Below are 17,558 nucleotides of genomic sequence, written 5' to 3' on the forward strand. Positions count from 1 at the left end.
ACATGGATGGTCACAGATCCCTTGAAGCTAATATATGGAGCCTTTAGAACTAAAGAGAAAGAAAATAAGCAGGAAAGTAACACAATCAAATCTGTTTCAGAGTGTAGTTAGTAGTGTAGTTGCACCAAAGGAATGCTGATGAGGCCCAACATTGACAAATTCTTTAATTTTAAAAAAGGGTTGCAAGAACGGAGACGAAATTGAATTGAAAAATTTTTCAGAGATAGAATAAATAGGTTATGATGATTAAAGAAGCCAGGGAAGGCTGAAGCAGCCTTTGAGATGTTTATGAAAAGGCTCCTAATGTATACTTCCTACTGAAATTTCCCCCTACTGTGTGACTGATTTCTGGAGTCTGCCTGAAATCAAATGCAACTTTCTATTCAAACATGTTCTGTTGCCCTATTCTAATCAATTCCTTCTATTAGTAGGGTAACCATATAATACATAGTCTACACTGGGACAGTGATTTTTTTTTTAATAACCATTTTTTAAGATCTTCAAATAAAACTTATAAAACTTATTTATAAAATCCAAAATTTATATTTCTATAAATCTTCCCTTATAAAAGGTGGTCGTGGTCCAGAATATCTCCTGGTGGAGTATTTTGAGATGGTCATCACAGGCCTTCTCAGGTCCTCATCTCATAAACTGGCCCATAGGACTTTGCATTGGACTTAGAGGTAGAGGAATGAAGCCTGGTTGCCAAGGTGAAAATGCACAGGATTGGCAGTGAAAAGATCCTTCCAATGAAGAGAGAGACTTTTTAGTGAAGGACTACAACCAAATGCCATCTTTTGGGAGCGATATTTGGAAAAGTCCCTAGTGATATCATGGACTTTGATTTGTGTTTTAGTGGCATTGTTCTTTTTTATAAAGTTAAAGATCAATTCATCTAGGTCTAAATATTTAAAATTTTCTTCTGCTAGTTCTTTTTCTTTAAAATGTATTTTACCCTCAAGTACAGAATTGGACCCATTTAGCTTTTTATCCATTCCCTCCCTTCTTGCCATTCTTGATCACTCTTCATGAAGACCGTTATCTCTTAAGGATGATTCTAGGCTATCTATCCTACTTTTCTCTAAGGTAGTTGAGATGTAAAATTCTTAAAATTTAAATAGTTTGGTAAATTGTACGCTTAGCGTTTTCTCCTTTATAGAGTTGATATTGAGTAAAAACTTCAGCCCCAGATGAGACAGCAGTACAAAATCTAAGGATCATTGACCATGCCTTCATCCCCCAAGGAAATCTGAAGTGATAAGGACTGTAATTTCATGTTTTCAGCTCCCACAATCTTGTATAGCTTTTTTAGGAGATGCTGAAGCTTGATGACGAGGCTGCCCAACATCTCTTCATGGCACCAGAGACCATCATTGAGCTGTCTCTGGTTGCCAGTGTCCCGCAGAATCACAGCAAATCATGTAAGACACCCACAGCTTCTCAAATTCAAACCTGCCTCCGCATATTTACCACTTACAACATTCCTCATTCCTTTTAGTAGATCCAGTTTTTCCATCTGGTATCACTTCCCTACACCCAAAGAGTGCCTTTTAGCATTTCTTATAGTGTGACTTTACTGGTGACAAATTCACTCAGCTTTCATCTATCTGAAAATGTTTTTATTTCACCTTCATTTTTTGGAAGAATATTTTCTCTGGATATGTAATTTTAGTTTTGTAAGAGTTTCTCTGCCTCCCCACACCCCCTTCAAAACACTTTATACATATCAGTCCATTCTTTCCTGGTCTCCAGTATTTCCTAGAAGAAACAAGTTGTTACTCCTATTGTTCCATTAAAGGTAAGTATCTTTCTCTGGCTTACTTTTAAGGTTTTTTCCTTAACTCATTGTTAACACTGTTGAAAATATGTGTGATTTTCTTTATCCTTCTAGAGATTTGTAGAGCTGAAGGTTAATGTTTGTTATCAATTTTTAAAATTTCAGCTCTTAGTTTAAAAAAGTTTTCAGTCCAATTCTTGCTCTAGTCTCCTTCTAGGACTCTAGTTAGACTATATGATATTACTCTCCACATGACTGACATTCTTTTCTTTCTGTATTTTTTTAAGATTCCACATATAAAGATGGAAGTCTTCATTTCTCTCTTCTTAGGATCCTGGTAGAGAGGGTCCTTCTGATGCCCTGGCTGTACCCTTTGCTGTCACCTCCCTTAGCCTCAGCTTTTCCAAAAACACTTTTAAGAGTGAAAGGGGATGCTATTAATAATTGCATTGAATCAACAAGCATAAATTGGAACTTTGCCAGGCAGACTAAAGTTTAAGATACTCTACTTATTAGGCACTATTTCATTGTCCTGGAAAACAAACATTAAAATCATCCTTCATGCTTTTCTTGACTACATGACACCTCTTTTGCCTCTTCTATAAAGTCAGTTATCTGTCTTAAAAGTTCTTTCTACAAAGTTTGTGATTTATCTTTCAGCATCTAGATTCAAGATATTGTCCTCGCAGCTGGACAATTGTTAACAGGGTCCATTTATGTAAGAAGTTTCCTTTTTATTCTAGCACATTTTAGTCACACTTCAGATTAATCTGGCACTACTTTTGTCAAGCTATTTTCTATTTAAGAACCTACAGAAGTTCCTGATTGTTTGAGGTCTTGCATAGATTTCTTATTCTTCTGTTGAAAGTCCATTACTTTTCATGCTGATGTCTGTCTTTTTGCGTATCACACAGACCCACATTAGAATGCCCCCTCCTTCACCTGCCATCCTAATCAATGACTTCTGTAGAAGTCAGCTCAACACCTGCCTTCTTGCAGCTCCAGCTCCATTTACTTCCTTCCATCACATTTTTCCTGTCTTCAAATTCTCAAGTACTAAGGGCACACATTTCAAATTTGTTTCTACAATTTAGTGTGTTGTATTTACTAATTGAAGGATTAAGACCCAAGTGCCTTCAGGGGCCATGAGGTAATCATAAACTGTAAGCAGGCAGAGTGAGGAACAATGGGTATTAAAGTGTTTGTGTTGATTCCTAGTAATAGTAATTCCCACCTAGTACATGGTCTTTCAAATCACTAGGAAGGTGAAACAAAAGGGCCAAACAGAATACCTTCTCAAGATTTGCAAATTGTGTCCTAAAATTATCCCCCCCCCCCACTTCATAGCTCAAGTACTACACCATTCTTCATACCTTCTCTTAGCCATAATTAGTGGAATAGTAACAGGTGCACTTTGTACGTTAAATGCTTGTGAAATTTAGAAGTTAAATTATGGTTTAGCAAACTTAATGGGAAAATAAATTGTTTTCAAAAGAAAATGCTGCTCTTGTCTTGTTTCCCAGGACTCAGGAATGGACCTTTCCATTCCCATCAGCACTCTTGCCCACTTCTTACAGAACTGGATCTGATTCTCTCCTTTTGTGGACAAAGGCAAGGTGGACCTTCTTTGGCTTCCAGGAAAGGATAGGGAATGGTATGCAGAAGTCTAGCCTTAGCCAAGAGGCATGCCAAGAGTTAATTTAGGGCCAGAAGTAGGACTGGAAAAAGGAACATTAGGCAATCTAGTGAGGAAGTAATAGATGCAGGTCAAACAATGGGGCTTAAGTAATGACCCATGGAATTGGGATGTCTAAACTAGAGGCATGTCAAAGAATGACAAGACCTATGCTATGTACCTGACAAAAAGACAAAACTGAATTTATTGACTATCATCGTGGGGGAAAGCCCTCCTGGTCAGGCATGGTCTGAGCAGACTGATGATAATTATGTAGGGTTTTTGGAAAGTGGGGAATTAGGATTGATGGGTTTTCAGGAGCGTGAGTTTTCAGGAGTGATCATTGGAAGAAGATTTGTTAATCAAATGAAACAGTTATTGATTGGTTGACACTCAAAGTCATGCTTACTAGAGTAAGCCCTTTCTTGATTGGGCTGTTACTGATTGGTTGGCTTGCAAAACCCCTTGGTTTACTGAGGCAAGTTGCTGATTGATCAGGTTTAAAATAAATTATGTTGGCTATTTGTTTCCATGGCTACAGAACAATTGATCTTTTCCTGGGAGGATGGTAATTTTTTTTCCCCTCAAATAGGATGAGAATGCATCTAGATATCAGAAAAGAAATATAAGCATCAGATTATGAACTGGACCTCTTTCTGGAAAATCCTTCACAAAATAATTAGGAGAAGGTAAGAATAGGCCCAAGGCCAGGTAATGGGGCACTCGTAACAAAGTAGACTAATAAACCCAAGAAGGACCTACTTCCTGCTATTTTTCAAGGAACCAAGGCCCATAGAATAGTCTTTCTATGGATATATGAGGATTCTCATGCCCAATAATGTAACAGACTAGCCCAGAGCAAGGGTCAACAAATTTTTTCTGTAAAGGGTCAGATGGTAAATGTTTTAGGCCTTGTGGGGCATAGGTTCAGTCTGTGTTGTAGTTACTAACCTTGGCCACTGTAGTACCAAAGCAGCTATACCTATGTAAACAGATGGGTGCAACCAGAGTTGGTCTAGAGTAGCTGGATTGAACCTGTGGTGGCCACATGCGGCTCGCAGGCTACAGTTTGCTGACTCCTGACCCAGAACTAGTAATCTTGTTCTACACTGCTAGGGAATCAAAAACCACAATATCTGAACCTCTCTGGTCAAGAGAGAGTACATAAATAATAAATAGTTGATGACTAACTGACTTCCGATTCCCTGTCGGGGTGCCATTCTCGTCCAGGCTAGGATACTCCTTGAGAAATACCTGAGATAGAAGTAGAGCTGGAATATAGACAGATGGCGTTTAGAGGAAAACGCCTCAGATGTCCCATTTCCAGTGGGCATCAGGTAGTTGATGCTGTCAATGCCACCACACCCCATGATACTTGCTGGTCTCTGTTACGTGGCCAGCAGTACTGTTTCTGCTGACTACTGCTGTTCTTCTGACAACTGTTATTGTAACTCCAGCCGAAGAGATTTTTGTCTTTTGAAAACTGATAACTCTGCCAGTTAACGTCAGAGACCGTGACTTTGAAGCATTTTTAGATTTTTGGAGACTACAGAATAACCTGGCCTTTTTTAGCTTCCTTCATCCACCTTCCCCAGGTTAGAGGGTCATTTGAGTGACAGCATCCTAGGAGCCTGACCATCAGTTGTGAAGTCCCCTTGACTTCTTCCTCCAGGGAGCCCACGGATCTTGAAAATAGGACAACCTTTGTCCTGACCTGGTATTTCAGCATTTCTAGGAGTAGTCATGGAATTAGCTCACCAGAGCGAACTATTCTGAAAAGTACTTTTTACAATTCCTTTATTCTTTCTGGGGGGAAAAAAAGCACAGCTCATATTTTAGATCAGGAAATCTTTTGGCTGTGGCTTATGTATCTTAAGATTCTTTGTAAATCAATACTTAGGAATATATATATTTGCCAGCTCAGAGACTTTCTGGAGTTGGACTCTACTATCACTTGTATCTGTTGGGGGGGGGGATATTCAAGACTCTAATTTCAGATACATTCCTTGGAGAAACATTGTTTGATGTGAAGAGTGTCTTTTAGTGCTCTTTGTTAAATGGCTTATTTCAGGTTTTTTGTTTTTGTTTTTTTCTTTTTTCTGTTTTTGCTGTGAAATGTAGTCATTAAATAAGGATAAAAATTTTTTGCCATGGTACTGATTTCACCTTATAATAGTATGTAAGTACTTGTGAAAATTAGGGTTAGATTTTTCGTCATTCTTACGTAGTATTATCTAAAATAGAAATAAGATGTTTATGTGTTAGAAATAACACAAGGTATAATATTTTGATATTCTAACTTGTTCTAACATTACTGACTGTTTTTGAAATCCATTATGAAAAATTGGGAAGGAGCAATAAAATTTTGAAAAAGATAATGAGAGAAGGCTATCTTTATGAGCTATATAAGTAAATTATAAAGATATAGTTATTCAAATATGGAAGTGGAATAAAACTAGATAGACTATGAAAGAAAGAAAAAAAAAACTAGATAGAGTATATTAGCCTGAAAAAGACTCTGGTTGTGCATGTGTGTGTATGTATATCTGAATTTAATATGTAGTATGGTTAGTATCATACATGGGAAATGAAATACTTGCCCAATAAATGGGGGCAGAGTCATTTGGTTAGTATATTAAAGACAACTTGTTTTATACACACACAGGACTTTCAAATACAATAGCATATTTGAGAGTTTTATTTCTTTCTCATGTAAGTTTAATTGATACAGTCTTGTTAATGTAGCCATACTCCACAAGATCATTCAGAGGTCTAGGTTCCTTCCATCTACTCCCCCTTTCCTCCCCTGGGATTCTTTCTTCTCCATGGTGGAAGTGAGGTGCACCCGCATTCCAGCATGTGATGAAAAGGAAGGAGAGTAAATGTGGAGTAAGAGATTTCTTATGAAGCATGTGACACAGGAGTCGTACATATCCTATCTACTCACACTCTGTTAATGAGTACATGGTCATATGGCCCTATCTACTGGTATGAAAGGTTGGGAAAGGTAGTCTCTGAGTGGACAACTATGGGCTCAACCCCAACTAAGAGGGAGAAGAAGCTCGAATAGTATCAGAGAGATTGCATACTGGAGAGAGTTTACAGTGTGGGCCACAGTAGTTAAATGCCAGATAAAATTTGAATCAATTTAGATCCTTATTTTTCACTATATTTCAAAAAAATTTCCAAATAGATCTATAATCCAACCATATGATGAACACCCAAAATTATTACTTTATTACCATTTGCCACGTACTACTCTAAGTACTTTTTATAGATCGTATCATTTAATCCATAAAATGAACTTATAAAAGAGACTTGGTGAGCTTCCATTTGATAAATGGACAAAGCAACAGATGGAACAAAATAGAAATGACTTATGAGGAATTTTCATATCTTTAATAATAAAAAGTAATACAAGTTTTAGAATGAGAAATCCTTTTCATTTATTAAATTAATAAATATTTTACGAAATAGTCAAACTTGGGTAGCATGAATTGTAGAATGTAAACTGTCAGCGTCCATGTACGTCAGGAGCCTTTAGCACGTGTTCGTATTCTCTGTGACTCAAACTTCACTTTCTGGACTAGAAAATCAGAATGAGGATAGAGCATTACTTATCACATACACACATAAAATCAGAGACCTTGTAAACGTCTAAAAATGGGAGAATGACTCTCGTACAGAATGTAATACTGTAAGTGATGAAAATTGTTTATAGTGCTTACAGTATGGGAGTATGCTTGTGATAGTGTTTCTGTGATACAATGTTAAGTGAAAAAGATCAGGACATAAAACTATCAGGAACTAGATTTAAATCATGTTTTTAAAAAACATAAAACAGTGGAAATACGCTGAATGTTTCTAGGTGTTCTCTATTATTCTCGTTCACTACCTCATCCCGGTTTCTTTATTTGCACCTCTGCAATTACTAATTAAAAAGCCTTATTTATTTTCATTCCTCCCTTCTCCCATTGGATGATCTTTGAGAGAAGGTGCTAGGTCTTATCGTATTTTGTATAGCATAGTGCCTGACCCAGTGCAGGTAATATATGTTGATTGGATAATGTTGGGTGATGAGCCTCGAGGTGACCTAATCTTCAGGCTTTTATTTTTCACCAAGGACTGGCAATACTTATATAATCAGAAAAAGAAGACACATTTTTAATGTATTCAAAAAAGTTTGTTTTATAATTTTCTTTAGCAGTTAGCCTAGTTTTCTAATGGGTGAATGGAAAGCAGAAGTGATCAAATCTAAATTAGATGGAAGTAGAAAAAATTTTATTTTTCAGCGGAGAGGATGTCCATTCCCCCACTACCATTCCATTGTATGGGATTGTGTTATTCTGCCTTGTAGAGGTAGTTCTTACAATGTTCTATACGCATGCATAGAAATAAAATGTACTTTGTCATGTTCTGTGGCTTGCTTATCACTATTTTCTGTCCTGGCTTTGCAGCGGGTATTGTTGGTTGCCTAGAAATATATGAAGTACGCTAGATTTGAAGAAGTATTAAATGTAGACCTGATTTCAGCTTTCCCTTGGGAAAGCCACTCCATGCCCTTAAGATGTAACTTTATTATGTTTTGTTATTGAGGGCAATTTAAGTCTTTTAAAATTGGGAAAAGTGAAACTTCTGATGTAGTATTAGCCAGCATTCTCTTAAATGTGCCACTAAAAAAGATTTGAGAAAAAAGTGGTAATAAAAAAAATAGGACCCTTTCCTTCTGGCTTATTATTTTAGTTATCAGTTCAGATATTTGGAAATTGTCTGTCACATTTTCTAATGACACAGCGTATGAAGTAGGATATTATTGAAAGGCCAACTAGAGGCTAATTTTTCAGACTATAAATCACACATGTTGAATTGTGGAAGTCTAGAAACCTGTTGTTTTATGTTTATCACCGTTATAGGTGAATAAGATAATTCAGAAGTAAATAGAAGTGGTAACAGCTACATAAAATAAGAGTATTTTCATTTAGAATAATTCTGATAGAATAAAAGTGGACGGAAGAAAATTTTGATAGAATTTCACTAGTGTCTAAGGGGCAATGGAAGTGAAAAGTGCCTCAGAAAAGTGAGGAATGTGCCTGCAGATTGAAACCTGAGGGGTAATACGTGAGGCTTTCTTAGGAGTAGCAACAAGGAAGCAAGTTTGCATTGTCGCGTTTTGCACTTAGTCCTTTCAATGAATGGCCAGGTGACCGGCGTTTTCTGAACAGAAAGCCTGTGTGTGGTATCTGGCAAGTCGGGTTTAAGAAAAGATGTCAGCAACTTAGGGCCATGTCACGTGACCGCCGCTACTTGCCAATGCTGGGCGCTCTGGATCAGATTTCAACTCCAGGCAGTCCTGCCAGCCATGTGGGTTCGGCCGAGGGAGAAGCAAAACCACACTTCCGAAAAATGTTAGGAGCTGCTCTTCGCTTGCTGGGAGGCCTCTGGATCAGGAGCTGTTTTTCAAATGAGAGCCTATCTGCTGAATGGAATTGTAGTATTTCGCTGTCATTCTGATGTTTTCATCCGGTCTTCCTCACTTCTGCCAGGCACTTCCTGCGAGAATGGGGGCAGGCGCGCTCGCCGTCTGTGTGAGTACAGGCCGCCCCGGCTTCGGCGGACACCGCGGGGCTGAGGAGATGTCTCCGTGATCCTGCCTTTACTTGCTGGGAGGTGGGGGAAGGTTCCTTACTCAAATTCCTGTCTATTCAGATGGACATGAAGCAGTGATTGGGGCAGCTTTCAGCATTTTTGTCTACTTGCCTTTCCAAAAAAGGTGAAGGTAGATGCCTGCCTGTGGGAGTGGATTCGTTTCAGTCAACGTGATTTAAAGTAGAGCATTCTCAAGCGTTTCAGACTTTGTTGTTCTGAATGAGTTAAACATGAATGCTTAATTGCAGTTCCTGGAAAAATCTAGTGGCTAGATTGAGAGAGAATTAAAATAACCATTAATTTGTTACTTCTGAGTATGTGTATGACCTTTTTCTATTCACATTTTTGTTTTCAGTTAGTAATGCTAGAATTTCTGTTTCAGCATGGTTGCTGAAAGTGACGGGGAAGGAGCTTGTTCGATAAATGTTTGTGAATCCTTAATGGACTGTAGAAATTTCTGGTTGTTCTAATGCAGTAGCATCAGTAAATAACACTGATGTAAAATCCATGGGAAAATGTGTATATTTCTAGGGCTGAATTAATGGATTTCGAAAGCAGGTCTGTTGGTGCTTATATATAACCTTTTGCGATAGCCAGGTATTGTCAATCACAGAATGCTGTGATTTAAATTTTTATTTCAATATATAGAAAATGAATATATATTTAGCATACTTATATTTCAAGCTGGTATTGTGTTCCAACGGAGCATTTTATTTTTCTCTAAATGGGCTAAGGGAGAAATATTTTATTCTTTATTATCAACTGAACTGCTCACTTTTGTATCATCACATTAGGTCAGATTCCGCCCCCCCCCCCCCGCCTTTTTCTTTTAAAGTTTCAGAAATGGCTGCAATTTGTCGTAGGTTTTGATGGCATCCTAAAATATATAGAAATATCTGGGCAGTTTTTTACACATATGACTCAAATGGTCACCAGATGGTATATCAGCCCCACAGATTGAATTTTCTTAGTAAAACTCGCTCATTTCTGTGCTTGGAACTGTTCGATATCTTGTGTGCCTGTCTCAGTGTCTCTTGTCCTTTTAGTCCTGAGGCTTGTAGCATCCAGGTATCCCGCTGGTTATTTTTCCAGCTTTATAAAATACTTCAGGACTGGAAGTGTGTAGTGTGTGAGGTAGCAGATCGACCTATTTGTTATGGGATTTGTAGTCCTCTCTGTCCGACTGGATTCTTTACTCTTTGCCCTTGGCCTGCATGCATTGACATCTACCTTGACTGAAATGCAGACTGACCCATGTGGGAAACTGTATTTTTCCTTAGTTTAATCCAAAGTGTACACAAAATTTCCTGCAAGGTTGACATAAAAATCATACCATTTAAAAGATTATTCACTGTAGTAGAAGAGCAGTTCTTGGTCATTCCTATTCTTTTTTTTTTAATAATATTTTATTATTATATTATGTTAGTCACCATACAGTACATCCCTGGTTTTTGATGTAAAGTTCGATGATTCGTTACTTGTGTATAACACCCAGTGCACCGTGCAATATGTGCCCTCCTTACTACCCATCACCAGCCTATCCCATTCTCATTCCTATTCTTAAACTTCAGGTTAGCCTTTGTTCTCTACCCCAGTTCTACTTAGGAAATGTTTATGTTTTTAGGAGTTTTAGCGTAGTATTTCTGAAAAAACGTAGTTATTGGTAAACCAAATACTTTTTTAAATGTTTGTGGCAGAAAAGTGAGAGCTAATCACACATAAATATAAGCATACGGACTGGCATACTTGTTTTCAGTGGGGGACTTTTTTACTTAGACATGTTAGGAGCTTCTCAGGTATTCTGCTACTGAAGATAGTTGTTCTTTTTTTAAAATTTATTTAAATTCAATTAATTAACATATAGTATAGTATTCTTTTCAGAGGTAGAATTCAGTGATTCATCAGTTGCATATAACACCCAGCGTTCATTACATCGCATGCTCTCCTTAATGCCCATCACCCAGTTTCCTCATCTCCCCACCCACCTCCCCTCTAGCAACCCTCCGTTTGTTTCCTATAGTTACGAGTCTCTTATGTTTGTCTCCCTCTCTGATTTCGTCTTATTTTTCCTTCCCTTCCTCTATGATCCTCTGTGCTGTTCCTTATATTCCACGTATGAGTGAAATTATATAATTTTCTTTCTCTGCTGACTTATTTCGCTTAGCATAATATCCTCTAATTCTATCCACGTCATTGCAAATGGCAAGATTTATTTTTTTGATGGCTGAGTAATATTCCTCTGTGTGTGTGTGTGTGTGTGTGTACACATACCACAGAAGATAGTTGTTCTTTAGACAAAACAGTGGAGTATCAGATATTTGTAGTGTCTGTGCGCATGCGTGCACGTGTGTGTGTGTGTGTATATATATGTGTATATATATATGGATGTGGGACAGACTATTGCAAAGACAAATCCATTTCAGCGTCTATTGACTAACCACCTTTTTTTCCCTCATTCCTTTTCTCTCTTCCATAATACTAGTGCTGCTGGAAAAACCATAATGGGCTCAAAATTTTATTACGTTACTACTTATATTTACTAAGAAGTTGTGGCTTCTTCACTATTAACATCTATTTTTTCCTTGATAAACCACACCCAGGCAAATGAGAACCGTGCCTGCCAGTTAGTATTGTCTTAGGCTGTTCTAGTTTTAAATGTTCCTTTGGTGAGATGACTCAAGCTCTCTCAGGGGAAACCTGAGTCTTTCAGACCTCTTGCGCCTCCTGCTGTTCTGTCCAAAGTGGCATCTAGGTATTTCGAGGCAGGTGGGTTGAGAGTGGGAGCTGGCACATTCTAATGGCTGAAGAAAGAGGGGCCTAGAATACATGTCTGTTGATTCTTACACTCTGGATATTCTGTCTATGGTGCGTTCAGGTATCAAATCTTTGGTGAATTAGTGGACAAGTTCTACTGGTATCATCAGGGCCTTGCGGTCCACTGCTCCTGACAGCCCCAACTTTTGTTGGTGCAAGGAACAATTCCAAGGATATCCTGAGCCTTGTAGCCTTTGTCCCCAACTTGAGCCCCCTCCACTGCTGTAGCCTTGACACCCGGTACCCTCAGCTGTCTTACATCTGTCCCATCGTGCAGGCAGGAGCTGTGGTCTTGGTACAGAAAGGCTCACAAACCATATTAAGATACTCTGGTCACAGATTTATTGAATCAGTTTAAAACACAGCACAAAGCAAGCAGGGAAAGATCTGGTAGGTTTGCCTATGTAGAAGGGGTTTCAGGGTGATGAAAGGCCCACATTCTGAGTCCTGTGTTACATAATATTCATCTGTCCTGTCTTTCATCTTCTCTACCACATCAGCCTTTCCTGATCACGGTGGGTTTTACGAGGACCAGTGTTGAATGGGAGCAAGGGGCCTCAGCAGATGGAACGTGTCCAGAGCCAACACAGCTTGCTTTATCATCAGAGGCAAGTGTGCCTAGGTGTAGTTGTAACTTGCTAATACACTCTTGAGCAACTGTGGATGTTTATCTACATATCCCAGCCAGACAACACATGGGGCCAGTGGGGGTATAGTCAGTGGGTGACTCATTTAAGACATGAATATTTGGTGTCTCATCAGCGTTGGGTGCCTAACTTGGTTCTTCCATCTCTGTTTAGTTATCTTTGTCGACTATGTGTATCATGCTACCTCCTTACATATTGTTAATACTTAGACTTCTTCTCCTCGTTGTTAGTTTCTCTTTGTCCTCTATTTAGCCAAACTGAGTTTTCTTGCCTAATATTTATTTGTTGTGTTAAGTTCAAGTTCCAAACCCATCATGGTTATCTTTGTTGTTTCTAGTTCGATGTTTGGTACCAAATTCATCCCACACAGACTACATTTAGGTTTCTTAAATGCCATGATGAGTTTCTTCATTTTTTTTTTTTTTCACCTCCTGTGTTTTCTTATCTTTGTTTTGTTTTGTTTGTTTGTTTGGAGTTTTAGAAAGAATATGGGCTTTGTTTGGAGCCAGGCCGACCTGAGCTTAAATCTTGATTATATTAATCCCGTTACTCTGACCTTAGACATTATCAAGCAGTATGCTTTCTCAATAGTTTATTTTAAAGAGCTTTCACCATTTGTTCAGCCTCCCTGACATGTATTGATTTGTCTCACTAGTAGACAGCAAAGTTCGGACATAAGGTGTCATATCTTACTTGTATCTCTTACCTATTGTTCAGGCTGGTTAGTAGTTCAATAAATGGTAGATTTTGCTGTTTCACCTCTTTTCTGTGCTAATGCATGACTTCAGTGTGTTTTGTTTTTTTTTTAAAGATTTTATTTATTTGGCAGAGAGAGAGACTGTGCTTGTGAGCACAAGCAGGGAGAGGGGCACAGCGAGGGAGGCAGACTCCCCACTGAGCAAGGAGCCCAACAAGGGGTTCGATCCTAGGACCCTGGGATCATGACCTGAGCCGAAGGGAGACGCTTAACTGAGCCACCCAGGCGCCGCAAACATATTTTATTTTTAAATGGGTGTTTTGAAGACCCTCCAAAAGCTAAAGTCATGTCTGCAAAGGCATTCTGTCTTCGATGGTGCTTTTTGTGATAACGGCGCAATCTTCCATTTATAGGAATGAGCAGTATGATTGTAAGCATTTTGTCCTTTCGAGTCTCCAAATGAACAGCACATGAATTCTCTTACTATAAAGCTGCATGCAGTCAGTGCAAGTAACTCTGCACATCATTCCATCTCGGATGATGGGTAGGCTGGTCAGGGCATAGCTTTCCCTCAGGTGGGCATGTAATCTGCTTTAATCAGGGTAATGAACACCGAGTGTCCCAACAGGAAAATCCTGAATGATACCTCAGTAATTCAGGGAAACAGATCAGTTTGTAGATTACTCAAAGTCTGAGGCAGGTTGACAGAATCTCTCCTTTATCCGGTGACTATAGTATCCAGACTGCCTCCATTCTGTGAGATATTTGCTATTTCCGAATGTGACCACATATCCCCTAGTTTCTGTCAGGGGAGAAAGGTGATGGAGGAGGCACCCATGCTTTTATCTGCCTCATTTTGGAAGTGATTCATTTCTATTCTCAAAGTTCATTGCTTTGAACTAGTCATATATGCCCGTGTAAGCAAAGGTGGCGTGGAAATGTAGAGAAGTATGTCATGCAATATTTATATACACTGTCTCTGGCCCATAACCTAAATTGCTTAAATCAAAGAGAAAGATGTATGCTCCATGATTGGTATAAAGCAGTCTGTCTCTGATTCTCCTACTGAATGTAAACAAGAAATGATACACCCCAGGTACTGCTGACAGATATCTAATCTATGGATCAAGAGGGAAGGCAGCCTTAGGATAACTTAATACATCCGTGAACGGCAGAACAGTGGTGACATTCATGAGGCATTGAATCTACCAGCTCAGAATCTTTCCTTCCCCCGAACTCCTTTGTATTAGTATAATGGGATCATAAATGTCCTTATTATTTTAGCCAGTTTGAACTAGAATTTCAATTACTTGCAGTCAAAACATCTTAACTGATACACTTCATCATGCAGTGGCTTGCTGTGTGGTGGTTTTAGGAAGCTTGTCATGAGCTGGAATGAAGCAGGATTTGAAGGCAGGACCCATGGCTTTGAACCTTGGCTCAGCCACTTACTGGTTGTGTGACCCTGGGCAAGATCCTTAACCTCTCTCTTTCCTTACCTATTAAAGAGGGATAATAGCCTAAAGTGGATTGTTGTGAGAATCAAATAAAACAATAATATAAAAATACATTGAAAATTTCATAAAAACATTACCTTTGTTATGTGGCAGTCTATTTTATGTGTTGTCTTAATGTGGTTTCTGTAATACTGTCATTAAGGGTGGATTTTACTTCCTTTTTTTTTTTTTTTTTTTTTTTTTTTTTTTTTTTTTTATTATTTATTTGACAGAAAGAGAGAGAGCCCAAGCAGGCGGAGCAGGAGAAGGAGAAGCAGAGTCTCCGCTGAGCAGGGAGCCTGATGTGGGGCTTGATCCCAGGACCCTGGGATCATGACTTGAGCCAGAGGCATATGCTTAACCAGCTGAGCCACCCAGGCACCCCTGGATTTTACTTCTTTAAAACAAAATGAAAGAATTCTGTGACCTGAAGGGACTGTTGATATTGGATTTAGACCACATTTTAAACAGGACTAAACTTTTAGTTTTGCTTTTTTTCTACAATAAACCAATGCGGTATTATAGGAAGACAAGATTAAGAATAAGCAAACAAAGGCATGTAAATGTTCTTTTGCAAACCCGAATTGTATTGTGAGAAGAATTCTCATCTCTGCCATACAGAGTTCAAAAATCAGACAAAAATTTGGGCAAGATTAGCGTCTGGTTATGGGTGAAGTCCTGGTATCTAGGTTGCTTATTTCAGGGTCAGTTTCTTTGAAGCACAATTGGCTGTGTGTATTGGTTTAATGTCCCTCTGCAGAAGATTGTAAGTAAGCTCTGGTGACAGTGGTGAAAAGTGCAAAGGAGCATGAAGTAGCATATAAATATAGTGAAAGAATTGGGTAATTGGATAAAGGAGACTTTGCTAAGATAATAAATTAGATTAATTCTGATCTAAATCTTGAAGTCGATTTGGGCAAATGAAATTCCAAAGATAAGAAGCTTGTGTCCAGTAGTTGCTGAAATAACAACTGTAAGAAAGCCTGCTTGAGTTTTTACCTGTAACTGTGGATTTCCACTGGTTTATAAAGAGGTACTATAGTAATAGCATAATTGAGTTTATTTAAGTTATATAACTAAATATTTATGAGTTTGTGTAACTAGCAGGTAGATTGGAGATTTTAAAAACCTTTATCATTCAAAATGCTTGGTTTGAGACACCTGGGTGGCTCAGTCGTTAAGTGTCTGCCCTCGTCTCAGGTCATGATCCCAGGGGCCCAGGATTGAGCCGAGCCCCATGTAGGGATCTCTGCTCAGCGGGAAGCCTGCTTCTCCTTCTCCCACTCCCCCTGCTTGTGTTCCCTCTCTCGCTGTGTCTCTCTGTCAAATAATAAAATCTTTAAAAAACAAAAAAACCAAGAAAACAAAATTCTTGGTTTTTGGGGAAAGATTGTACAACTTCAAATTATTAACAGCTACTTCTTTTTTTATTTTTTTAATAATAATTTTTTATTATGTTAGTCACCATACAGTACCTCCTTAGTTTTTGATGTAGTGTTCCATGATTCATTATTTGCGTATTAACAGCTACTTCTTTAAGACTGTTAAGGTTGGAGGGCCTATCATATCGGATATTAACAGAAATTAAAACCATTTACTAATAATGGCTAGCCACATGGAGAAAAATGATTGCTGAATTTCTTCTTTACTCTTTAAACTATAGATGGAGCAACACTATAAATACCAAAGTGAAACCATAAAACAATAATTTGGGATCAAGGAATGTCTGTAAAGGAGAACCACGCAAGAAACCCTAATGAAAAAGATTGGTGAATTTTTCTGACAAATAACTAAAATGTCTGTACAATCCCAAATCACATAAACAAAATTCCAAGAGAAAACTAGTAAAGATATTTACAACACACATGACTGAAAAAATTACTCTTTTTGATATAGAAAAATTCATACAAATCAGTAAGAAAAAGAAAACTAGCCATTAGAAAATGAACCAAAGCTTACAAGCAGGAGGTTCACAAATAATGCAAGTACTAATAAACATAAGAAAATTGCTCAGTCTAATTCATAGTTAAATATGGGCAAACTTTAAAAGTTTTATATTATCCAGGGATGTCAGAAGAGATGGAAGCCGGTACTCTCACATGCTGTTGATGAGGCTGTGAACCAGTGGAGCTTCTTTGCAGGGCAACGTGGCAGTATGTGTCCGAATGTATAATTTGTATGCCTACTGATCTAGCGGTCTCACCTCTAGCAATTTATCTTGTAGGTACTTGCACAATTATGTAAAAATGCTGACAGCAATGTTCATTGCTGAAATACTTGTAATAGCAAGAACTTTAATAACTTAAACATTAGTAAATAAGATTGGTTAAATCAATTATAGAATCTCTAGATAATGTAATATTAAATAGCTGTATCTGCCAATATGGAAGGACCTCCAAAATTGATCAAGTAGCAAAATGTGCATGAATACGCAATAGTATAGTTGTATTTGCCTTTTTAAAAACATTATACATATATAGATATGCTTAGTTATGCACAGAAAATTTCAGCAAGGAAGCACAGTAATTGGAGCCGGGATAGGGAGACTTTTCAGTTTAAACTGTCATGTTTGAGCTTTGATGAAGTGCACATATTAAATTTAAATTACTAAAAATAAGGAATACTCAAAGAATGGACTGGTAGCTCTGTCTAGAAGAAGTAATGATTAGTTTATAATAATGAAGGCACTGATTATATTTGAGTGTCTATAATACTTTTACAAATACATTTTGAAATGTATAAATTACTTGAAATTGTCTAATATATAAAAGGAGATAGACTTTTCCTGCACATTTCCTAAGGCAGA

Source organism: Ursus maritimus, unplaced genomic scaffold (assembly GCF_017311325.1).
Source record: "Ursus maritimus isolate PB19 unplaced genomic scaffold, ASM1731132v1 scaffold_8, whole genome shotgun sequence".
Lineage (NCBI taxonomy): Eukaryota > Metazoa > Chordata > Mammalia > Carnivora > Ursidae > Ursus > Ursus maritimus.